Raw genomic sequence first — 21972 nt, forward strand, 5'->3', positions numbered from 1 at the left:
CCCACAAAAATGAAAGCATACCCAGACAAAATCATGTATGTCCTACTCCCTGTAGCATCATTCCTAATAGCAAATAAACAGAAACCACCAAGATGTCCATATTAATGAATAGATAAATAAAATACACATATAATATAATGTTGTTTTTCCCTAAGAAATAAGATCTTATCCAAGAAGTAAACAGATAAATTTGAAAAACTATTACATAAAGAATCCAATATAAATGGCTGCATATCCCTGTCCAGCTGCAGCACTTGGGATTGCAGGCCCTTCACCTAGCCTGGGCAGCACAGTAGAGCTGACCCTGTTGGTAGGGGTGCAGGTGAGAGGGCCCTGAGGTAGTGAGAGGGGAAGAGATGGCCCCACTCTCCTCTGCCATGTGGTGGCAAGAGCAAGGAAGATGCTCCCCTCTTGCCACCTGTGGCAGGTGGGAGAGTTGTCTCTCACCCCTTACCAACTGCAGCACCTGGAAAAGCAGGCCCTGCACCTCTTCTGGGAGCGTAGTATTGCTGAGTCTGTTTGGATGTGGGGACATGGATGAACTGGTCCGAGATATAAGCATGGGAGATCTGGTCCTGCCTCTTAGCTGCCAGACAGTGGCATTGGAGAGGGAGAGATGTCCTTCCACCCAACCCCCACTGCCTTTGGCAGGTAGGAAAGTTGGTCCTCCCCCCCATCAGCTAAAGCACTTGGAACAGTGGCTCTTGGACCTCCCTTAGGCAAACAACACAGTAGATCTGGCCCTGGTGATGTAATTGTCCATAAGCCAGCTTCAAAGATATGAAAGCAGCAGAACTGGCTCCACCCCTTGCTCCCTGATGCATAGTGTGACCTAGCAGAGAGAATGCTGATGAGCTTACCCTGGTAGTGAGAATGGGGGAGAGTTGACCAACCCTGATACCACCCAGGCCCATGACCAGGTCTATGAGTTGGTCCACCCCATCAATCATATGCTGGAGCAAGTGAAGGGGCTGGTTCTGCAGATTCAAAGCTGCAGGATTTCCATGACAGAGCAATAACAGGATATCCAAAAGGAGTCTCAATGAGGGCCTGGTGTCAATAGTGTAGCAGAGGCCTCAAACCAGATCCGTGACTCTTTGCAATGAACACTTGCAAATAAAGATGTATGGACTAAATGATATATACTGCGAGACTCTGTGTTACACTGCAGCTTTCACAATGAGATTTTTCTTTCTTTTATCTTAATTTCTATCTTAAATTTTATTTTCGTTTATTTTAGTGAACTAGGCTGCAGGGGTAGAGAGCAGATTTGAAGGGATGGGGAGATGAATGGGATCAAGATGGATAATGTGGAAGCCACAAAGAATCCATAAAATGTTTTTTGTTTTAAAAAGAAAGATGTGGTGCTATTGGTTAATGCTCTTGCTCACTGTAAAGATTTGTCACTCATATGGGTTTAATAAAACACTGACTGGTCATTAGCCAGGCAGGATGTATAGGGGTAACCAGACTAGGAGAATTCTGGGAAGAGGAAAGGCAAAGATGCAGTGATCATCCAGAAGCAGAGGAAGCAAGATGAGAATGCTGAGAAAAGGTACCAAGCCACATGGCTAAACATAGATAAGAATTGTCAGTTAATGTAAGTTGTAAGATGTAGTTAGTAATAAGCCTGAACAATAGGCCAAAAGTTTATAATTAATATAAGACTCTGTGTATTTATTTGTGACTGAATGATTGTGGGACTGGGTGGGACAGAAACTTCCATCTACAAAGTGGCCACAAATTGTATGATTTTTTTTATAAGAAATGTCCAGAGTAGGCAAATCCATATGGCTGAAAAGGTAGTAGTTTTAAGGAGCTGCTGGGAGAAAAAATGGGGAGGAAGTAGTAATAACTGTGGCATTCCTTTTTGGGGTGAAGAAAATACTTTAAAATAAAATTGTGGTAAAGTTTGCAGAGTTATGACTTCAAATGAGTGAATGCTAAAGCATGTGAAATATTTTAAAATATACATCAGTTGATTTACCTGATCTTGTCAAATAAAAGTACATTTGTGGATTTATGTGCTTAGATACAGTAAAAGAATTTTTATTTTTGAATCATCAAGAGCTAGGGATATTAATTTCAAATCTGCTAACTCAGGATACATGTTATAAGTACTAGGAGAAAAAATATTTGGTATGCATATCTTGGTTGAAAAAATTAACATTCTGTACAAAGTCTAACTTGCTATATATTCCATATCTGGTGGCACAAACTATTGTTTTGCAGAAGCACCAAAATAAGTTATGCAAATTTTCAAAATATCAAATATAAGTATAAATCAAATAAAATTGTTTTTTAAAGTTATTTTCCCCATATATTCATGTGAAAAGCACATGCTAATATTTCATCTTTGTTTTTTCACTCTGCTTGCCAATGAAATAGACAAGGTGTGATATTTTAATCATCTGTGCTGCTTTAACATTCTAACAACAATTTTCCCCACTAAGCTCTAAACAGAGTCATTTTTCAAACAGATGCTATGAGAAGGAGTGAGGGAAACTTTTATCTTGTTTTGCATAGGAGACTCATCAGATGAATTGATAAATACTTAAAATAGTTTGTAGGAAGGAAGTTAAATGTGAGTTGTAAGGAGAGATAGTTGAGATATAGTGACACATTCTTTTTAAGGCAAAATAAGATTGATCTTTAAAACATAGCCAGTGACCTAACTGAGCTCAAATTATTCTTTGCGATTAACTCCTAATTTATGTTTGTTAATTTTTCTCCCTCTTACACTATAAGCATCTCTAAGCCAAATGAGGAAGAGAAGGTATCCACACAGCAATTCAAGAAATTAGTTTCTGATGTCCCACATATAAACCCAAGTTTAAAGCAAACTATAATATATTTTATGAAGGTCTTTTTTTAAATTTACTTATTTATTAAAGATTTCTGCCTCCTCCCTGCCCCTGCCTCCCATTTCCTTCCCCCTCCCCCGATCAAGTCCCCCTTCCTCATCAGCTCGAGGAGCAATCAGGGTTCCCTGACCTGTGGGAAGTCCAAGGACCACCCACCTCCATCCAAGTCTAGTAAGGTGAGCATCCAAACTGCCTAGGCTCCCCCAAAGCCAGTATGTGCAGTAGGATCAAAAACCCATTGCCATTGTTCTTGAGTTCTCAGTAGTCCTCATTGTCCACTATGTTCAGCAATTAGAAGGGAGCTTCAGGCTTCAAATAAAAGGACAAGGAGAAGCTAGTTATGCCATTTTTGACTTGATCAGTGAATGAACTGTCCATATGTTGAAACAGGGGTCTACCCAGATAAAATGAACAATTTTTACATGCTAATATAAGGTAAACTGCATTAAAACTTAAAAATAAGATTGTGAATAAAAATGGGAACAAACTAGCTTCTTACTCAAAGAATGAGGAACAGAATGTTTAATGTCAGTAAATCAACCATTTAAATCCTATGGTAGATGAACATTCTTATGGAATTTTCATAGCATCAGGGACAGGACTGTATTATTATGCCCTGACATAGATGAAGAAATGGAGCTTTATACAGATTAAATAGAGCATTTCTATAAAATTGAATATTCAAGACCAAAATCCAAGTTATCCATTGACTCATTACTGAATAATTGCCTAGTAGCCTTGTGTCTACTATGATTAACTGTGCTAGAGATTGGCCTATATGTAGTAGTTGACAGGAATGGCTATGGACACATAAGAAATTAGTGCAGTAATAAGAAAATATAAAATTCCCAGGGGCCGCAGGGGACTTTAGGCATATTCTGAACAAATCTAGTAATTTGGGAAAGTGTCACTCACTGTCTTCTCAATGTTTGCAGAGTCCTTGTCTCATTCATAATGGAACTCAGTGTTAACTTCTAACATTTATTCTCCCAAATTCTATCCTGTTCATGCTCTGTAGTCATGATCAGCCTGTTCTATTTTTTTTCTGTTGTTTCTGTTAAGAGAAACACCTTTCTCATGAGTAAATTTCAAATGTTTAAGATAGCTTAACTCATCCATAAGTTTTTTAACCAGTTTTGATAAACTGTGTAATATGTCAGTGTTATCCATGTGTGTTTTAACTCATGCATCTCCACATTGTGACAGCATGTTGGTGCAAGCCAACTTGGGCCTATTTCAAACTATATTGAATAGACCTCACCAGTGAAGCTGTTTTCTTCAGCCTGACTTCAGTACCAAAATCCTTACTCTGATATCGAGGTAGGAAACCAATTTTTAGGATTCCGTTGCAACTAATAAGAAAAACAACAACTAAAAAAATGGAGCTTAGTTATCATTAGCATATTTCAAGCATAATGTGTGACATCTATCTTCAGAGCTCCTGGAAACCAATACCTGGAGAGACACTGTCCCACTGGCAAGGAGTGGAGCCTAGTCAAAGGATGCAGTGTGAGGGTCACGTGAATAGAGAAAGACACTGAGAGCATCATTTTCCTCATGTACCTGACCCAGCAAAGACCTTTGCTTTTGGTGTTAGAGACCATGTGCTTTGATTTCTGTGAATTGTTTCCAAACCATTTTGTAAAATCTTAGGTGGTTTAGACCCTTCACTACTTTGGTTATTTGTATGACTTTCCCGATGAAGGCAATATAAAAAAAAAGATGTATCCTATGATGTCTATATGGTGAATAAAATGTAAATAGCAGGACATTTTAATGGAAGATGGGATTGGTGACACATTTTGCGACATAGGCTTTGAAGATCTTGATGGCAATATGAAAGATTTTAGAATTCATTTTATATAAAGGCATATTCTATTTTTAGAGAAGAAAGAGACATGGTACAACCTGTTTTGTTCTCAAAATAAAAGTCTCTAGATGCCAGGAGAGAGTTCTGATGAAGGGAAAGATGCTGGAAGTAGGGAAAGAAGTCACTCACTGCATGATGAAGCATGGGAATAGAAAAGATGAAACTGGTCTGCAATAGTTCAAGGGAGAAATAATATAAATGCTGATACACATTGCAGAATTTCACAACTGATTGGCCAAGGGAATCATTAAAATGTGTTCCCCTGCATCAGAATTGTTTTAAAAATTTCTTTGTTTTCTTTGTATTTCATCCGAGTACACACTTGTGTTCTATAAATTTCAGCTCATTTGTATTTAAGCAAGTTGTTAAGCATATTCTCAGGTTCTCTGTGGAATTACTTTTCAGGATATTTTTGTTAAAAGGGATTTAGATTTTGCATAGTACCCTGACCTAAGTTACTACATGCCATGGAAAACAATGTGCTCTTTTTCCAGACTGTGTTTTGTCTTGAGACATTCCATTTTAAATGCAGCTTTTGGTTCCATTTGGGGCTGGAGCATGACTATGCACTTGGGTGGATTTGTGAAGGGCACCGCTTGTCCAGCACGACCCATACGACCCATACGGCGTAGACTGATAAATGCCCTGGTGTAGAAAGAGCCACATCCTATAAGTTTGTCCGAGTGAACTGAGACTGTGGGGACACATAGGAGTATTGAAATCATATCAGAAAAAATAGACCCAAGCCTTATTGGATATACCATAACAAAAAAAGATGAATTCATTTGGACCCCCTAAAGAGGTCAATCTATACATTACTACTTTGAAAACACCACCTACCTGTCCAGGTGTGTTTTTCAAGGACATGCAGAAACTTCTGAATATCCCTGGATCTGCATTCCAGTTTGGTAACCACAGTTGCAGTAGCTCATTTAATTATTATCTGTCCATCATAATACTTATGCATTATCTTTACCTACTGTCCCTCCCTCCTTACCTCCTTCCCTGCCTTCCTCCCTCCCTTGTTCCCTTTATCTCTCCCTCTCTTTGCCCTCCCTCCCTCCCTCCACCTATGATCCTTTACATCTGGAGCAGTCTTGGCCTTTCATTTCTGTATCTAGACTCATCTCCATATTTTTCCTCTGAAACCTGTGACTTATGCAACTGCTTTCTCCAGCTTCTTCTCTGAAGCTGTTTGGGATTTTTTTTTATGCCTGAAAATTTTATTTATATTTCTATTAACCTACTTCAAAAACATCTTGAACTTTCCTTTTTAAATCATTCTTCAATCTACACACACACACACACACACACACACACACTACTTTGTCATGTGTGATATATAGTTAAAAATGGAACAAATGAATCTATGTTCATTTCTGAAGGGTGCTTACCAAGGAAGACAGGAATATTAACAATTAGCTGCCATTGAAACTGCAGTATTGTGTACATTTCTCGATTGGATAATGCATTCTGGCATTTTGGAAATATATAAACATGTCTGTCTTTGTTCTTGACCTAGAACATTTTTATGGCACTCTATATTGATACTTTAATTTAAATTAGTTTGTAAACATATGAGAAAATTATCCTTTATTTTACCAAACTGTATTTGTAACTTTATATTTTTTATGATATTATGATTTCTGTCTGCTTAGGAAATGTTGGTACAAACCATGCAGAAAGAAGAGCCATTCAACACTACTCTTTATTGTGAACCTGGATTCCCATGAGCAGGAATTCTGATAGAACATAACAAGACAAATTGATTACACTTTTCTGAGGCCTCATGAGGAAGGCTCTGATCTGGATGCCTTGAACACCTGCTATGATTTGACATTTCAGCGGTTTCGTCAGAGATGACTTGAAGTTTACGCTGGGACAGCTTAGACCATGGCCTCAGATGAGACTGTACTGATTTATTTATTTCTTCTGGTCTGGGAATGGCCATCAATTTTATGGAGGAACGATCCTGTGGTCTCCTACACAATACTTCAGCTCAGCGGTGATAATGATGAGATAGACAATGTGGTAAAGGGATAGCAAAATCAATGGTGAAGGTAATGGGTTGCTATGGAGACAGAATGAGGGTCAAGGGAGTACAAGAGTATTTAGGTGGTAGAAGGTTGACGTGGTTGGATTCCACTGACTCAGCTTTTGTGAGTCATGGTAGTGTTTTTCGAGATCCAGATGATTTTGAGTTACCCATGTTCTTGCAAATAATCACATTGAATTAATTTGTTCTCCACATAGACTTGGGTAGAATAATTTATTTGGTCAGAACCATTTATTTGGCTCTATGTGAAGTGAGTAGACATTTTCATGGTTTCCCAGAAAATGCCATGCAACAACTGTGAATTTCAACATTTCAGTATATCCTATACTAATGATCTTGTGCTAGCTTACTCTTATCGTGAGACATGAACAAGTCAATTTATCACAGATAAAGAACCAATAACAGGGGGCTGAGAGATGGCTCAGAGGTTAAGAGCGCTGACTATTCTTCCAGAGGTCCTGAGTTCAATTCCCAGCAACCAGATGGTGGCTCACAGCCATCTATCATAAGATCTGGTACCCCCTTCTGGCCTTCAGGGATACATGCAGACAGATACTGTATATATAATAAATAAATAAATCTTAAAAAAAGGAACCAGTAACAGATCAAATAAATGGTTCTATCTGAGTTTATTTTAGTGAATTGATAAATTTATTGCAGTTGTTACAGGACTATGAGTAAAGTTTACTTACAGGGGCAAAGATAACTGAAAGGCAGTTGTTTCACACCAAAGCTGTAGCTTGCATGATGACCCATGAAAGCTGCAATCCTGAAATTCCTTGAATAACTTGCAGATAGCTCAGAATGTCAAGATCTTCCTTTCCCCAGAAATCATTGCTGTCCATATAATCTTAGGGAGGGACCTTGAAAATCACATAAGTTTCAGGGGTTTCCTGAGAGTTGTGAGCTTTTTGCTTTCTGGGCCTTGCAAATTTTCTTTATTTCTCAAATATTAAAGAATCTTTACTGGGGATAGGATGTTTAAATTTGGGGACATTGATATTATATCTGTGTTTTCTCTCAACATGAAATCTGGATTCTGGGATGTAAGAACTTAAGGTACGTCTAATGACTATTCTAAAAAAGCCACAAACAGAATTGTGTGTCTTTTGATGCTGTAGCCTCAGAACTCACAAAGCAATACTTCTGAATATTTTCTTAACTAAAGCAATCACTTATCTATTCAGATTCAAGCTAAGTAAACACAGATACTCAAAGTGGCCAATGTCAAGGAATACACATTTATTTCGAAGACTGAACACACGGCATTTGTAGACAATCTATGATTACCTACAAATATTTCGTTTTTGTAGTGTATGCTATGCAAAATTCAGCAAGTATTTAACCTCTTCCAGAGAATGCTTATACTGATATACTTTATATGTTTATCTGTCAAAGTGATAGTGGCAGAATATGAATTTATTATTGTACTTGTGATTTTAAAAGATTTCATTTCAAGAACTTTTTAGTATAATTTGTTGCTTACAACAGTTTAAGTATTCAGTTACAAAGGTTAACTCTATCATTCACTTAGGTGAAGAACATGTTTTCTACATGCATCTCAAATGGTCTTTAACACTAGAGGTAGTCTATAGCCTATGGCAAAGACTACCTATGGCAAAGACCTTGCTTCTTGTCAGGTTTTTATAGACCTGTGAACTAAAGATGGATTTTATAGTTAAAAAAACACTAATATTCACAAAAGCTGAAATTTATGTGAAATTAGAATTTTAGTTCTCACAGATATTTATTAGGATATGGTCATAATTATAGATTGATTATGAATGGCCCCTGATTACCTTCATACCCTGATGGCAGAGTTTGGCATTTGAAACAATATCCATATGGCTGGTAAAGTCTACAACATTTGCTATGTGAACCATTGCAGAGAACATTCTTCAACACTTGGCATAAGGTACACAGTATTTATAAATCCTCAATTTTAGAATTTATCTTTGGGTGAGGAAATTGACCAGTGCACATTACATCACATATAAGTAAAATATGCAAGATATAAATTGCCACTGAGAACGGAAGAAGTCAGAGAAGAGGGATATTTATATCAATGCAATCTAGTGTGATACCATCACTTGATTATACTTTTAAAGGCTGCAATTCCAACCAAGGTCACACGCATTCACGCTCACATGTTTGAGTCTCAATACTCTTCCTGTTTCTCTTTCCTGCTCCACTTTTCTTTATACAGGATGGCCTTGAACTTCTCTCTGTCCTCACTTCTCTGCCTCTGAGTACTGGGATTACACATGTGTGCTTGTATCATACAGTCGGTACACAGAACCTCTATGTAAATCTCTGTCTGTCTCTCTCTCTCTCTCTTATGTGGGTTTGTATGTCCCTCTCGTTTTTGTCTCAGAAATCATGCATTAACTCCAGCAATTCTTTTGTTAGTCAGAGAATTATTTCAGCTAATCTTGGTTTGATGTGTTTTCATATGAAGCTTTAAGTTTGTTTTTGTTTTTTCTTTGAATCTGTTGATTGGCTCTAGAAGTATGGCCTATCTTGGTCTTTGTATATACAGTATATAGAGGTCTACTTATAATTACACAAATAAAAAGCAAAAGGATGCCTTTAGAGGGTTTTAAGAAGAGAAGAAAGAAGGTCTTGTTATAAAACACAAGTAATAAAAACTAAATTTTAAAACTCCGCAAAAAGAAAAAAGAAAATTAAGCTGGGTCCCCTTGTCGCTCTCTCTGAGACAGAAAGTTGGTAAATCCTGTTGTGTTCTGCAGTTTCCTTCCCATCATAGCTAGCTGTAGGCCTGTCCCCTCCCTGCTGACCAATCTAAAATAGCCGTGAGTTATATTATAGCTAGACTGCCTCAGTGTCTTCTTAGCTTTTCATCCTAGGTATAGCTTTTCATCCAAGGCCAGGTATAACTTGTTCCCCCTTTCCTCTAAAGCTATGAGTTAGAAATTCCCTTCGTTCTATGAAACTGAAGAGTATGTCTCTCTCTTGTGGAACCCATTGTGCAGGTTACAGTGCAATGCCCTAACACTTCTAATATTCTAGGAACAGATTTATCTGGCTGTTGCTTGAAGACCCCATCATGCCACCTATGGTGTGAGATGATAACTCTCCTAATATTCTGAGGTCTGAAAGAAACAGATGGAATAGTAGTAGTAGTAACTTCTCCCCAAGGTCCTGAGTTTTTGTAATGTGCTTTTAGAGAGACATTTTGTCATCTTAACAAACACAGACAGTCTAAAGTCCTTGTCCAAATCTACAGTCTCTCTTACAGGATATTTGCTTATAGTGGAAGATGTTCTATGCCCCTGTGTCCCATTTCTTTCTATCTAGACAGCTGCTCTTCAGCAGGGCCCTGACCAGGAAAGATGCTGTGTCTCAAGGTTTCAGCCATGGGAGACACAGGAAAGGCATCACAACAAAATACAAACTATCTGAAGCAGTGTCCTGCTTAGTGATCTACCAGGGAGGAAGAGGCCTGACGAGCACTGACAGGAAGATCAACAGGGCACTGTTCTAAATAAGCATGTGGGGAAGAAGCGAGAGGGGATTGGTGGGCTAAAGACGTTGCTAAAACACCGGGTATGATAACAGATGCTTAGGTAAGGGTGTTGTATTGGGTTCACTTAGAGAAGGGAGACAGGAGCAGCAAAGAGTCACAGTGTGGCTTAAGAATTATCACCACAGATTGGGGATGCAGCATAGTGGTAAAGCTCCTGATTAGCTTGTGTAAGACCTGTGTTTTGGCAGAGAGAATATAGTTACATAGTCTTTGCACAGTGTAGAAGTCAGTGGGAGTCAGTCTAATACAACGGTTCTCAACCTGTGCATGGGGACTCTTTGGTGGTAAATGACCTTTTCACTGGGATTACCTAAGACCATCAGAAAACACAGATATTTATATTACAGTTCATAAGACTAGCAAAGTTACAGTTATGGGGTAGAAACAAAACTAATTTTATGATTGGGGGTCACTACAACATGAGGAACTGTATTAAAGGGGTCACAGCATTAGGAAGGTTGAAAACCACTGCTTTAATAGTATGTACCTAATTCTCTTTAGGGGGATGGTTAGAGGTAGAGATTGACCACCGAGATGAGAAAAAGAGAACGGAACATTATAGGAAAATGTGGCTGTCTTCTTTTTTTGTATACAATAATAGCTTTATATAAAAATTGTATGCAGCATTTTGGATAATTCTATGATGTGACATAGAATTACAAATGTTGGCTATAATAGGCATATGTATGAATATATAGTTACAAAGGACAATTCCTAAAGCCAATTACATCAAGCAGAGTTTGTTTGGACCATGAAAAACAAAGCAATTCCAAGATCAAGCAACTTTGAGAACCAGAGCAAGTTCTGAGGAATCTGACCAAAGACAATCAAAGAACATTTGTAGTAAAGCAGAAATGAGGCATGCAAAGCTACTTAATTGGCCTCAGTTTAGTCAATCAACAAGCCAATTGGTTGCAGCTTAAGTAGTTAATTGATTACAGTGTCCATCAGCCGAGTAAATCCAGTAACTGTGACTAAACCCTCAAATTGGTGTGTTGGCCCCCACATAGGGTCCAGGCCAATCACAGCTTCTTAATTTACTTAAGTGTGTGTGTGTGTGTGTGTGTGTGCAAATGAAACAGAAACAGCAAACAACACACAGTGTAACTAATGAAGGAGTGTTCTCTGCTGTGCCCGGGTTGATGTTTCTCAGAGAAGCTTATTTCACCCACAAGCTTGGCAGTGCATCATCTCCTTGGCATTGACAAAGAATGAATTAGACACTTGCCAGAAATTGAGGGATCTGAATGTGTCTCCTCCTTTCAGGACTCTGGGAATTGTATCTCTCCTCCTGTGTCACACAGCACATTTCTTCCTTTTTCGTAATAACCAGTGCAAATCTTTCTGGGCAATGGACTCTTTGAGATTGTGCATGAAGTTAATTTGAGTCTTATTAGAATTTACTTCCTATAGGACAATGGATGATCTTGAAGCAATCTGGTAGAGAAGCGCGGAAACAGAATAAAGCCTAATGAAGTCCATCTTCTTAGGTTTTACCAGAGGGACGAGGAAAGTCTGGAGTTTCCCCCAGCTTTGAAGTTCTCCGTCAAAGGGCCATTTTAAATGACTCAACAGAGACAAAGCCACATTGTGCAGCTGTGGTCCATGCCTTTGTAGTAAGAGCTCCACATGCTTCATAATGGGGCACTTGTGTTAATCTCCTGTCGGGAGTCCCCATGGACCTTCTTTCTGAACACCCGCATCTGCAGTGGTCTTAGTTTCTCTTTTCATCATGAGGCTGTAGGAGAGAGAACACATGTGGTTTCCACAGTTTCTCACAAAGCCATAAAGAATACTTACTGTGGGGCCAATGCTGAGTCCTGCTTTCAACTTACTGTTTGTGTTAGATGCACAGCTGAAATGCTCCAAATGACAAATAATGAAAATTCTGCTGACTTTCCGTTGCAGAACTGCCAGGAACATAGGTAAGTCTTTCCAGTTGGTGTGGGAGGGGAAGAGTTTCCCACATAAAAACAACCGTTTTGTGGCATTTATATTGTTAGAGAGTCCTGTATTCCTAAATTTTATTTCGCATCTCTCAAAAGGAAAACAACGTATTTTATTCATCATTCTGATTACATATCTATATGTACAACATACATGTTTGATTAGATTAGGAGCACATACACAAACTAATTGAAGGGAATTCTAAGGATTCCATCAGGACCCAATCGATATGATCATAGGTAGGGGAAAGAGTGTCCTGCATTGTTCATTCGCTTTCAGAAAGGAATAGGAGAACTCAGGGTACCAGGTGAAGGTCTGCAGAGATGGATCGCTGAGCACATCTAGGTAAAGTTACAACAGAAGCAGAAAGAACATCAAGAACAGAGTGAAGACAGAAGGGAAGGTGAGATGAACGGGAGGATGGAGACATCTGATCACGCATGTGTCACATGAGCTGTCACTATACGAAGGATGCCACACCAGGTCATCCATGCAGATCATACAGAGCTGAATGCAAAGTAGCCCCTGGGGAACTTTTCATTGAGGGCCCCCTATGGGGAAAGCACACTTCTCTATCACTTTCACTAAACTCATGTAATTTTCAGAATGACTCCACAAAAGAGATGCTGTTATAGACAAGGCATTAAGAACATGGATCATCAGTTACTTCTCCAGGGTCACAAAACTCCTAGCTGAAATATCTCCATTTAACTACTAGGCTCTTTACCTCTTTTTTAACCACTGTAGTTAGTGACAGTAATAACTTATTACTATTAGCTATCTGTTATTTTTATATTCAATAATGCTTTGCATCACTTCCAAATGCTAACCACTGGTTAAGAGAGAACTAGCCCGATCTGCAGTCTTTAAGGGTCTCACGTCTAGAGTGTAGAACCTCAGTATTTACATTTGCTTTTTCCAATTTCTGTGTGTTTAAGCACAAGGATTAGTAACCATCAACTGTGACCTCATCTGGAAAGTGAGCACCCTCTCATGTAGGCTCTGGTAGTTGGTAAATTTCCTAGGGATGTTTGTCATCCTCTCTTCTAGGCTTCTTCGTCCTCTGAAGGGCACTTGTGGCCATGCGACTTGCATTTGGACTATAAAAAATAAATGGAAGGGACTTCCAAACAAATGTTTTAAGAGCTAGTGAAACATGCCCGCCTCTGAATTCTCAAAAAGAGGGGCCCCATGTCCCTGAATGATTATCCTTAGCAGAACCTTCATACCGCCTGTGATGAGCAGGTAGCGTAACACTGCTTAGCATACATATTCAGAGAGCCTAGCCCACGTTAGCTGAGCTTCAGTGTAATCCAGCTAGCCAGTGAGAACTAGCCCAGTTATAGTTCAGTGTTGGTAGTGGCAAGAAACAGCTTCCTAATGATATTGTGTAGCTTATTTTTCTCCATTTCGTCCTCATTCAGGAACCCAAAGTGAGACATAAACTGCTGTTTTAAACCCTCATGGTTGCAGAGAACATCAAACCAAGTCTGACCTCATAAACATCTCCCAACAGCTAATTCACACCAGCATTGGGGAACTCACCCAGTCACAAGAGTAAGGACAACAGCAATTCTACTTTAATTCCAGAGAGCTAGAAGCATGCATCGAGCAGTGTGTTTGCGCTGCCCACAAAGCTCCCACTCTTTCTTAATTTCTTTATATCTATATCATCCAGCGTGTAGGGCATCCAGACTGTCAACGTTAAACTTTATGATTATGTTGAAAGTATCCCGAGTATGGAAGTATGTAGTCAGCAACTGACATCTTACTTTGATATGAGTGTTTGTGTGTGTGTGTCTTATATAAAAGCTAACCAGATAAAATTTGCCTTTGTAGCCTGAGCAGCTTTGTTCAATTTGTATGCAAAATGTTAAGTAGGGTAGATCATGGGAGGGTAAGGAAGAGGAACAAGGTGAGAGAAGGAATAACTAACACCAGTGATTTTTGAAAAAGCTGTAAGGTAACTTACTGTTTTATAAACTTTGTAAAGAAAATACATGCATATAAAATAGTTTAAATGGAGTTACATTGCATGAGGGATAATTGTCCCAGAAGTCATAGGTAGCCAAATAAATAGCCCAGTGCCAGGTGTGAGACACACTCCCTGTAGTTGTTAGTCAGGGATATACAGACCCCCTCCCTCCTCCCCCACCAAAAAAAGTAATTGCAGGTTATTGCCATTGCTCTTGGTGACCTAACAGAATTTGAGAGTAAGGCCCCTTTAATTAAGACACTGAACACTTTATTCACAGAAACTGGAGAAATCTAACTGGTACTGGCTTGTGCGTTTCCACACTGCTGGGTAGCTTTCCAAGTATCAGAAGATACTGTGCAGCCTACTGGGGCAGAGAAGATAGAAAGAGTCTTACCAAGCTGTGAAGCTTGTGAGCTGTAATAATGATTGACATGATAAAATATGCACATATGTCCAATAGTAGTTGTGTGGGTGACTGATCACTTTCTAACTGTATTTAAGACCTACTCCACAACTGGAAACTCATATTCAGAACTCTAAATCGGCTAAGAACCTATAATTGTGCAATTCAGAGGTCCTAAAAATGAACCTACTACTATTATTTTACTAAATGGACATAGTATCAAACTGCTGTCTACATACATTTCTATACTCATAGATTAGTGTGATTCTCTTCAGAGAAGTATGTTTTTGCAATGGATAGCAGTCAATAAAGAGACTCACAACTGGTCAAAGTACAGAAAACAAGTGTTTACTCTTCCATCGATGAGATATCTGATCACACATTTGTATTCTAATGCTCAGGAAACATCACGGAAGAGAGAGCAGAAGGATTGTAAGAACTAAAGGTTGTGGAGCACTGGTGCTAAACAGTGTCTTCTGGGCATATCAGGACAGACATACTGATGAACTCACAGTGGCTACAGTTGCCTGCCTCAGACCTGCACAGCAACAAATCAGTGAACACTGTAGCATGGATATGAGACACACCGACTTCTACCCCAAGCTGAAGATCTATTGACAGGAGATGGGAGCGAGACTCAGATTTCTTATAGGTTTAGGCCCTGGTAGATTGATCGTGTTCCAGTGGGAAGGTCTACATCTATAAGGGTATGTGTAGCACAAACTGGCTACAGTGGGTCATAGAAAACTGAAAAGGAAGGACATGAACTTGGGAGGCAGATAAATGAGAAAAATGAGGAAGAGTTGAAGGAGGCGAGCAAGGGATGGGTAATACTGAATATATGGTTTGCATAGATAAAATTCTGGAAGAGTAAATAAAATATATTAAATAGAAACTTACTTTGTAAGGCAGAAGGTTATAGTTTCTGTCTTCTTGAATGCTTTGTTTTCAGGGTCACTTTAAAAATTAAACCTTGGGGGCATGTAAAGGGATGTCAGAACAATACTTTTTTAATGTTATTTTTTTTTTCAATTTCCACTTTTCTTTATTCTCATTAATCAAAGACAGGCCCACAGGCTAATGTTACCCTGCAACTCATAAGCAGCTCATTCACTTCCTGCTCTGTGTACCTTACTACTACTCTACAAAATGGACTTTATATTTAGATTGCTAACTTTGCAAGACTGAGTAATTGAATTTTGTCTTACTTTCAAATATAAAGATGTGTGCTCAAATTTTCTAGTTCACTATACATGCCACATGGCTATCACTTTTTTTTTTACTTAGGAAAACAGACATAGACAATTAGATGAACATTGTAGCTGGCACTATCACAATGATTTTCCATTTTTATAATGAACCTCTCTAGTATCTGGATGAATGTTCATACTAACCATCTGGAACTTTCAAAAATGTTACCATGATTCCGATATATACACAGCACTCTAAACCAGTTGAAGGCCAACAGTTTGCCTTTATAGAAAATTGAATTCTGCTCCCTAGAAAATACCAGAGACATGCAGAATGTAAGAATCAATGAAAGTCAATGGCATATTGCTGGATACAAATTAAACCTGACAGAGAGACTGTAATCTCTTAGAGTTAATCTCTTAGAGTTAGGGCCTCAGCAGAATCAGACTTTAGTTATTGTGGTAGTTTGAATGAAATTGGCTCTTACAGTCTCACAGAGAGTAACAGTATTAGGAGTTGTGGCCATGTTGGAGTATGTGTGGACTCGGAGGAAGTGTATCACAGAGTGTGGACTATTGTGGTTTCACAACCTCAAGCTAAGCCCAGAATCATTTTAACTTCCTGTTGATTGCTAATCCAGATGTAGACCTGTCAGTTACCTCTCCAGCACCATGACCACCTGCATGCCCTAATACTTCCTGCCATGGTGATAGTAGACTGAATTATCCACTCTGAACTATAAGTCAGGCCTAACTAAATGTTTTCTTTTAAACGAGTTGCTGTGGTCATGGTGTCTCTTCTTAGCAATGGAAAGCCTAACTAAAACAGAAGTTGGTACCAGAGATGGATTGGGGTATTGCTATGTTAGGCCTGACAGTGGTTTGTTTGGAGGAGTGGAGACTTTGGGACTTTAGATGGAGAAAGCAGCTGAATGTTCTAAGAAGGTCTTAATGGGCCACACTAGTAAGAGCATGTAAGACAGTGGAACTGAGGATGATTTGAACTTTGGGGTCCCAGCTTAAGAGGATTCAGAGAAGAAGAACTTCAATATGTGGCTTAGAGAGTGTTCTTATGATATTGTGGTGAAGAATGAGGCTGCTTTCTGCCCTGGTCCAAAAGTCTTCCTGAGGCTAAATTGAAGAGTTATGGATTAACATCTTTGGCAGAGGAGATTTCCAGACAGCCCAGTTTTGACTGTGTTGCCACACTTAAGTAGATTTATAGTAAAAAAGAGTAAACTGAGTAAGGAAAAATACAAAATGTACACTACTACAGGAAATGTAAACAGATTAAAGGAACACCTAGTGCTAAGTGAAATAAAGGGAGTGGGGACCTCAGAGGAAGCCCCCACACAGCTAAGCTTCCCATTTGTAGAAAGGAATTAAAGAAAAAATGAAAAGGAATTAAAGAAAAGCTTTGGGCCAGGTGTGATGGTACACATCTTTAGTTCCAGCATTCCATAGGCAGAAGCAGGGAGCTGTCTTAGTTCAAGGCCAGCCTGGTCTATAGAAGAAGTTACAGGACAGCCAAGCTTAGGCAGTAACAGAAACAATCAAAAGCAGAAAGCTGGAGAAAACACATTTGAACTAGGGGTCCATGTTCCCACAGCCAGAAAGCCCCAGAACTTGGCATCTTTGGTCCCATAATACAAGTCAAGTCAAGAATACAAGAAAGGGGTTATATAATCTCCCTCCTCTACTAAGGAAAGCCACCGAGACCAGGGTAAGTCTTGAGTGGAGGCCTAGAGATGTTACTCTATTGAAGCTGAGATGATTGCTTTAGAGACCCCAAAATGCTGGAGAAGCTAGAGTCATGGGATGCCTGCCAAGAAAAGCTGCTAAGAGGGAGAAGAGACACCTAAAAGACAGAAGAGTGTTGAAGTCAATACAGCTGAAAGGAGTTGGAGGTCTGAAGAGAGATTTCGTGTCAAACATGGAGATACAGATTTTGGACTTTGCCCAGCTGGTTTTTGGTCTTGCATTGCTCCACTATTTTCTCAGTATGCACTTTTTTTCTTTTCTTTGGAACTGTGATGTATATTCTATGCCATTATGTGTTGGAAGCATGTTATATGCTTTTTTTAATTTTAATTTTGCAGGGATCACAGTTAAGAGATTGCCATAAGACTCCAATGAGACTTTAAACTTTTGTGAAAATGTCCCCCATAGACTAATAGGGAGTGGCACTATTGGGAGATGTGTCCTTGTTGGAGTAGGTGTGGTCTTGGAGGAAGTGTGTCATGGCGGGTGGGCTTTCAGATGCTGAAGTCAGGCACAACTTGGATCTCTCTTCCTGCTGTCTGTAGATCCAGATGTAGAACATTCAGGCACCTCCCCAGCACCATGTCTGCCCACATAGCCCCTGCTTTGTACCACAATGATAATGGACTATACCTCTGAAATTTAAGACAGCCCCAATTAAATACTTTCATTTACAAGAGTTGCCATGATTGTGATGTCTCTCCACAACAATAGGAACTCCAACTAAGACAGTTCTTAAATTCAATTCCTATTCTTCTTATTTGCAATACAGACTCAGCTTATGCAGTCCTGTAGTAGACACAGAGGCAGCATGCACAAATTGTATGTGTGATGAAGTTTTGTTTAGCATTGCTATTAATAAAAGGGTATAGAGTCTCTCAAACTAGTATTTTTCAATGTCTCCCCAAGTTCCTTAGATTTTAGTGGGTCAGAAATTTTAGCTAAATATCACCGCTACGTTTGTGTGTTTAGTCATTGAATATTTCCCTCTTGACCTTGCTGCTAGGAAGCTTGGAGTTGAGTTCTGCAATCTTCACTCTTAGACCTTGTGACTAATGTCAAGTGCAATATTTCTGCAGAACTTACAAGGTTTTCTGGTCCGGCTCAGCTTTTGCCTGCCCCCTCCTACCTCATACAGCACTCACTCCTATGAATGTGTGATTTATACAAGCAGACAGATTGAATGAATGCATAAGTTAATTCACTCATGTGGCTGAATCTCGAGCCCTAGAGTATAATGAGGAGACAAAGACTTACCACATACAATAGTATTTTATGAGGCACAATAACTCATACGTTGCAGATACATAATCCACAGTGGTTGATGAGGATGGGGAAATGGAATCAATGTGGGCTGACCAATGTCTTAGGACTACATTGAGTCAACAATGCACTAATTTCTCAAAGAAAACCAAACTGCAAAACCAAAGGAAAGGACAGCTAATGAAATATTTATGGAAATGAACAGAAATTAGAAACAGATTGAAATATAAGTGAGATTTTTTTCTAACATGTTTTGGTTCTTTGTAGATTTCACATGATGCATCTTGATACCATTTATCCCTTCCCTTTATATCCATTATCTGTCTTTGCAACACCCCCTGCCCAATAAAATAAAATTCAAAAGAAAAAAGTCTTATCATGGAAGCTGGGATGTGATACAGTGAGTCACACAGTAAACCCTTTAGTCCATACATCTTACTTTCAAGTGTTCATTGAAATGAGTCATTGATATGGTTTGAGGTCTCTGGCTTCTGCTACACTGTTGATACTGGACACTCATTGGGTATGCTCTTGGAAATCCTGCTGTTGCCTTGTGTCATGGATCTGCAGATTTAGATCTGCAGGACCAGCTCCTTTATGTGCTCCAGCAGTTCATAGCTAAAGTGGATACTGGGGAAGGTCAACTCATAGCCCTGGTTCATGGATGGTTGCTCTATTGGTAGCCCGCCAACTCTCCCTCATCCTCACTACCAGGGTGAGCTCTCCAGCACTGACCCTCTAGCTCATCCAATGCAGCATGCAGCAAAGGGCAGGGCAGATTCCTCTGCTATCACAGCCTCAGAGCCTGCTCACCTGCACCCATACCACCAGGGTCAGCTCTATTATAATACCCAAAGTATAGGGCCCATTCTCCTGAGTGATGCCGCTGAGAAGGGGCAAGGCCAGCTCTCCTGCTTTCATGCCCCTAAAAGCCAGCTTTCCCACTTGTTACAAGTGGCAAGAGGTGAGGTGGAGGTAGGACATCTTTCCCTCATCCATGCCACCACATGGCAGATGATGAGGGGCTGGGACCAGCTCTCCTTCTCTCAGGATTCCTCATCTATGCCCTCTCCACCAGGGTCAGCTCTAATGTGCTGCCCAGACAAAGTGCAGGACTTCCTCTTCAGAGTGCAGCATTTAGTGAGGGGCAGGACCAGTTCTCCCACTCTCATGATCTCAAGGCCAGCTCTACCACCTGCAACTGGTGATGAGGGACTGGGTGAGGGTAAGCGTCTCTCCCTCATCTATGCCACCACTTGGCATTTGAAGACAGAGATGAATTTCTGGCTCTCCTGCCCTTGCTGCAGGCTCACCTGTGCCCCCACCAATAGGGTCATCTCTGCTGTGCTGCCAGCTGTGGTTCAGGGACAGCCTTCCCTAGGACTACAGCCAATGAGGGGCAGAGCCAACTCAATGCAGTCCTATCCTCATAGCCTTTGGTAGTAACAGGAGCCATGGAGATGGCGGATTGGCTAGAGCAGAGCTGTAGACCAGACATGACTCTTGGTAGCAGCCCAGGCCTGGACATCACTATGGCACTGAGTTTCCTCACCACCTTTGCCTCATCAGATTTGCCTCTCTCCATAGGACATGCACCACTCTGCCTCTATCTCTCTGCCATACCCCATCATCTATTTGCTCACCATAATGGTGCCCAACTGTTCAGTATAGAAAGACACCAAGCAGGGCTGTGGTCTCTTCTACCCACCCGGGGCGAACAGTCCCAGGCAAGCGTGTGGGTATGCTACCAAGTCCTAATCTGAATTATATTTTTGAACATCAACTTTGAAAGTGGAAACTAACACTTTACTACACTTTATTATGAGAAGAAATGGACAGGTTTTTATCAGGTCAGTAACTTCCTTGAGTTTGTCAGGTAGCCCACAATTTCCAGGATTCTGGTAAAACCCACTTAGCAACCTCAGAGAACAGGCTGTGTATGGGGCAGAGGAATGGCTTTAGTGGTGGTATTGACGTAATCCCATATAAACTGTACTATAGGGAAATAGAAAGTATAAGCAGGTATTGTCTGCAGATCACAAAGCATACAGAGTTAAGATCCTAGGGATGGTGTTCTTGCCGCCTATTCATCAGCTGCTCATGGGTCATGGGTCCTTGGAGAATCCTAGAGGCACTTTGGACAGTGATGCTTTGAAATAAGAACGAGATGCTGAGATCTGGTTTGGGCACAATGGTTGGGAACTATATAGAGGAAAATATTCAAAAGGGTTAAGTGGCTATGGATCAAGTGGGCATGATTGGTGCAAATGTATGGTGTAACACACACATGTGGTTACAACTCTGTTTCAAGACAAAATTGTGATTACAGAAGACAGTGGAGTTGTTTACCGTCTCTGTGACAGTGACAGTACCCTTTATATTAAAGATTCAAGAGACCACATAGCAACTCTTAGTGAAAATACTTTTGAATTTTATGTGAGTTACAATGATTCTTTAAGCTTCATGATGTCATGACTATGACTATAATCTTTAGCGAGAGAAGAAATGGAGACACAAAATACACAAATGACAATCAACTCATAACTCTGTTGGCTAGAATTCAGAGCAAATCACACTGGCACAGTGTACAACAGCTATGCCATTTTGAAGCCTGGCTAGCATAGCCATGACATACTATGTGTAACTATTAGGATAAATCAGGATTGGAAGGGATAAATCATCTCCCTGCAGCAGTCATGGGCTACGTTCAATTTCCATCATTTAATACCTATACCCATTTCCAAGATGGAATCTCAAATACAAAATGAATCTCCTTTTCTGAAAAACAAGCTTTTTTTCCCTAGAGACATATTTCCTTCATCTTTTAGCATCCTGGCTTAAGCAGTCTGCAGTCCTCCTTGTATTCATGCAGATGGTGAGCCCAGACTTGCTCTTGGTCTTTATTATGGTCATTTCTTCCACAGTGAACAGCTTGGAGGTGTGACATGTTTTGTCAAGATTCTAAAAAATTCAGCTTCATCCATTTCCCAGGAATCTGGGCCCATCATAATCCCTTAAAATATCAAATGCAAAGAACTGCTCAAATGACCCTGGAGGGCAAAGGAACTTTGGCTTTCATAGTTAAAACAAGAT

This window comes from Microtus pennsylvanicus, chromosome 2 (assembly GCF_037038515.1).
Source record: "Microtus pennsylvanicus isolate mMicPen1 chromosome 2, mMicPen1.hap1, whole genome shotgun sequence".
NCBI lineage: Eukaryota > Metazoa > Chordata > Mammalia > Rodentia > Cricetidae > Microtus > Microtus pennsylvanicus.